The following is a 4,787-nucleotide window of genomic DNA, read 5'->3' as shown; positions in this document are numbered from 1 at the left end:
CAAATATCAAAAGCTTAGTGTAAATGCAGGACTTAAAGCTTGTTGGACTCAAGTCTCACGATTACCACATCTTAATGCAACAATTTTTACCGGTGGAAATTCGTGGAATTTTGCCCAAAAACGTTAGGTAGACCATAACTCGATTGTGCTCATTTTTCTCGTCAATTTATAGTAAAATCATTGATCTTACAAAGTTAGATGAACTTCAAGGCGACATTATTATCACCTTGTGTCAGCTAGAAATGTTTTTCCCTCCATCCTTTTTTGGCATCATGGTGCATTTACTTGTTCGTTTGGTTAGAGAAATTAAGTTGTGTGGACCAGTATACTTAAGATGGATGTATCCTATTGAGCGTTATATGAAGATTTTGAAAGGGTACGTCAAAAATCAATATCGTCCAGAAGGTTCAATGATTGAAAGATATATTGCTGAAGAAAGTATCGAGTTTTGCTCTGATTATATGACTAAAGAAAATCCGATAAGAGTCTCTCGGACATCATGGTTGAATAGATGTTCTACAAGTAAAAGCATCCGAGGTGTGAATGTGGTCACGAAAAGTCGTGAAGAATTGATGCAAGCACATCTATACATATTAAACAACATAGATGAGGTGATCCCGTTTTTGGAAGCACACAAAGTCGTTGTAAAGGACAAGTATCCAAGAGAATAAGAGAAATGGTAGTTGATGGAGCATAACAGAACAATGAGTTCTTGGTTCAAATCTGAAAATTTGAAAGAATCACGGTCTTTTGAGACTTTGTTGTGGCTAGCAAATGGTTTGAAGTTTGATTATGTATGTTGTACAGGCTATGAAATTAATAATTTCACATTCTATACAAAGACTTTGGATGATAAAAGCACAATACAAAATAGTGGCGTCAGTCTAGAAGCTGAGTCGCTACAATTTTCCACATACAAAGATCAAAATCCTGTAATTGGATCAACGAGATATAATGGTAGTATAGAAGAGATATGGGAGGTTGATTACACTAAGTTTTCTATTGCACTCTTCAAATGTAATGGGTTGACAATAAGAGTGGTGTCAAAATAGATGAATCTAGTATGACACTAGTTGCTTTTCGAAAGGTTGGTTATGGAGATGAACCATTTATCATGGCATAACAAGCAAGTCAGGTTTTTTATGTCAAAGATCCTGCGTCTGATCATTAGTATGTCGCTCTTCAAGGAAAAAGACAAATTAAAGATAAATAAGAGAATATAAGTAATCTTCATATTGTTGACACCCTTCCATTTAAAACGACAATAAATTTGGATGACGACCCTCTAGTTGATGATGTACATGCAATTCGGGAAGATCACAATGAGGGAATACACATATGACCAATCCATATGATTATGTATGAATTTCATATTTGTGTAAAAATTTATGGCTTTTAATAATATGTTATTTTTTAAGTCTTTTATTAATCTTTCATCTTATTTTTTGTGACAGATATATGACTAAGGCACTACATTCGTCTGAGGATGAAGTCCCCACTTCTAGACCCACTAGAGGAGCGACGAGGTGTAGACAACTTGAACTTAGAAGAAATGCAGGAGAGAGGACACCTATGATTATTGACGTGGTCACTGGAGTAGCATCTGGACCAAATGCAGATGAATTTAGGTCTTACCTTGGAGTACTAGCACATGATCGTATCTCTATACTTACTTCATCCTTTGACCATGTATCTAAGGTCGATCGGAATCTTATCTGGCAAGATCTATTGGTAAGTTAATAAATATTGCTCCAAATTCTAGTTTAACTATATTGATAAATTTGTATTATTATAAGGTTATTACTTTCTTTATTGCATATGACATTTGATATCCTAAATGTCGTCAGCCTAAAGAGTAGGTGTTTATCTGCAAATGGAGAAAGATTTCGGGGGTTTAAGACAAAATTGATGTCTAGATATATATTTGGACCAAAAAGTAATGAAACTCCATGTTCCAAATATTCTGCAGTTGATGAAGAAACATGGCGTCAGTTTGTAGAGCTTCGTTCATTCGAGACGTGGCAGGTAAGTGTAGGTAAAAATAATTTAATTCATTTCATCATTCATAATTTTATATCATAACAATTGTTTCATTTTGTCATAGCAAACAAGGTCAAAAGCACAAGGTATAAGTGCTTTGAATAAAAATCCACACATGCTGTCTCGTGGTGGATACAAGAAGCTTGAGGAAAACATAATGAAGCAGAAGTCAGATAGTAGACTTCTACTTTTTGAGGGTGGTGACCCTCCTCCTCCTCTTTCACCACCATCTCAACACGAGAAGTGGAAGTTAGCCCGTATAAGATCATCGGGCTCCTACACTTCACTGCCAGAGATATCTGAAAGAACTGTAAGATGTCATTTCTCATACTTTTACAACATTTTTGTTTTATATATTACATAGATCTTTCAAATAATTATGAAGTTTTGTTATGTTACATGACTCCTTGGTTGAGCAAAGCTCCCAAGGTCAATTCACACAAGAAGGTCGTTAGGATATTCTTGCCACAGCTATTGGACGACTTAAGCACCCAGGACAGGTGCGTGCTGCTGGGACTGACATAAGCATACGACAATAATTTGGGTCTTCCTCGCGTCCATCTTCATATGAAAAACTGAAGGAGTTGTATGATGAAGTTGCTGAAATGGTTGCGCACCAATTCGAGCAGCGTTATGAGCATTATGGCAATCATCCTCCGCCATCTCCTGTAGCGGAACATGTTGTGCCCCCTACAAGTAAACTTAATAATCTTTTTTTTTTATTAATTTACTTTTTGTACAGCCTAACATTTAATTTGATAGGTAGAAGTGGTAAAGGAAGTTGCTCAGCTACTGGTGCCCCAGGGGACGAAATGGACGACACTTGTCCATGTCAACTATATATTATCTCTCCTACTAGGACCATGCTAGTGGTTCGTGGCATAGTCTATTAGACGGCCACTATAGTGCATGGTGTACAACTAGCAGAAGATGAGGTCAATGGAAGAGATAATGGAAGAGGCATTTAAGTCCTTCGTCACCTTGCCTAGACATTTGGTTGGTGATGTATCTGACCCCCCGGTAAACACTCTTACTATATACTTCTCAATTTTAATATTTACTTCTTATTGACGTCAGAACATAACCATTTTTTCATGTAATAGCAGACAGGTCAAGAGGGAAGTCGTACACCGAAGAAGACTCATTTATCTGAGGACGACCCTCTTGGTGCGTTAGACGAGCTTGTTAACATCATTTCAGATGCGCCGATGATTGTACCATGGGATTCTACTACATTTGGAAGAGATAATGAGATCCCACTATACTTGAATGCCCAAGATGCTAGGGAGCTTGCATCGGGGAGAGAAGAAATTAATATTACACTCCTTCAACTGTGGATGATGTAAGTTTATGAGAACTTTTTTATATAAATTTTTTTTATCAAGTTACTTATATCAGATCATTTCTTCATTTCAGGTATATGTTTGGTGTGAGTAAAAAGAGGGGGTTCAATGATGTATATGGGTTCATTGACCCCTATATGACTCATGAAAGAAATAAATTTGATGAAATCCAAACATACATCACCACCTGCTTTGGAATGGGGAAGGACATATATTTCCTCCCTTATATGCTTGGGTAAGTGAAGTTTGTTAACTTTAAAGTTTCATTTATGAATTTTGGTATATGACAATTAAGTTATTACCAATTTCAGGCATCATTGAGAGCTACTTATGATCTTCATACTAGAGAACACTACTGTCTGGTTTTGTTTATTGCACAAGTCTCCTCCCAGCCCTCTTAGTCATGTAGTAGATTGGTAAGAACCTCAATGTTTCAACTTTCTTTGTTATATAAATGTATGCTAAAGCCATTTTTTAATAGTTCCCTTGCAACACATATGATGTTGTCTAGGAGATCTATATTGCTACAACTAAAAAACTTGCACAGTTTCCCATTAAGGTTTGGTATTTTAGTCCATACTTTGTTACATTTTGTACCATTCCAATGATGTTACGTAACATTTTATAATTATGATGATATATTGTAGTGTAATAGACAAACCAGGTCATATGAGTGTGGTTACCACGTCATGTATTGGATGATGACCACTATTCGTGCACATTACACCAGTGGATGGGAAATAGTAATATTTAGGTTTGAATTTTATTTTCTCTATAGTTTAGATTTCATATACACTAATTGAAATCATTGTGTTTTATGCAGAGATTCAATATGACTACTCCAATTCCATAGAAGTCACTTAAACTCGTGAGCAAAACACTGGCTAAATATATAATTCAACTATATAATAGTATGTAGTAGATATTAGGATATAATAAGTTATACGTTTATGCTTCTAAGTTGTTTTATGCTTTTGTACATTATTATTAGTTTAACTTTGTACATTGGATTATTTATGCTTCAAATATGATTTATGATTACATTGGATTGATTTATGCTTCTAAGAAGTTGATTTATGATTACATTGAATGCATTTATGTTTTAATATAATTTTTATTCAAAATATATGCTTCTGGATTGTTTTGGACTATTCTGGTTGTAAAATTATATGCAGGTCTGTTTCTGTATTTGGGAATGTTGCAGAAACAAACATGTTCTTAAAAAACAAATAGGGGAACACGCCTCGGTTGTGACCATAACCGAGGCAGAAAGCCCCCCTAGTGCATCGGTTAAGGTCAAAACCGAGGCAGAAAGTCTGCTCCCAACCGAGGCAGTAGAGGCCGCCATACTGCCTCGGTTCAAAAGGAACCGAGGCGTAAAGTCCTTCCAAAAAAAACAAAAAA

General features: G+C 35.8%; 1 long non-coding RNA gene across 1 annotated transcript; it reads left to right on the top strand.

The window, feature by feature from the left end:
* Positions 1-1,212: 1,212 nt before the first annotated feature.
* Positions 1,213-4,413, top strand: LOC128193629 (uncharacterized). Its single transcript, XR_008245000.1, has 10 exons — positions 1,213-1,359; positions 1,455-1,731; positions 1,970-2,025; positions 2,105-2,350; positions 2,462-2,736; positions 2,803-3,060; positions 3,147-3,382; positions 3,457-3,618; positions 3,695-3,799; positions 4,207-4,413. It is a non-coding gene; the product is annotated as an uncharacterized LOC128193629 (long non-coding RNA).
* Positions 4,414-4,787: the final 374 nt, after the last annotated feature.

Source organism: Vigna angularis, chromosome 8 (assembly GCF_016808095.1).
Source record: "Vigna angularis cultivar LongXiaoDou No.4 chromosome 8, ASM1680809v1, whole genome shotgun sequence".
Lineage (NCBI taxonomy): Eukaryota > Viridiplantae > Streptophyta > Magnoliopsida > Fabales > Fabaceae > Vigna > Vigna angularis.
Note: the sequence above shows the minus strand (reverse complement) of the source record. Positions and strands in the feature narration are given on the sequence as shown.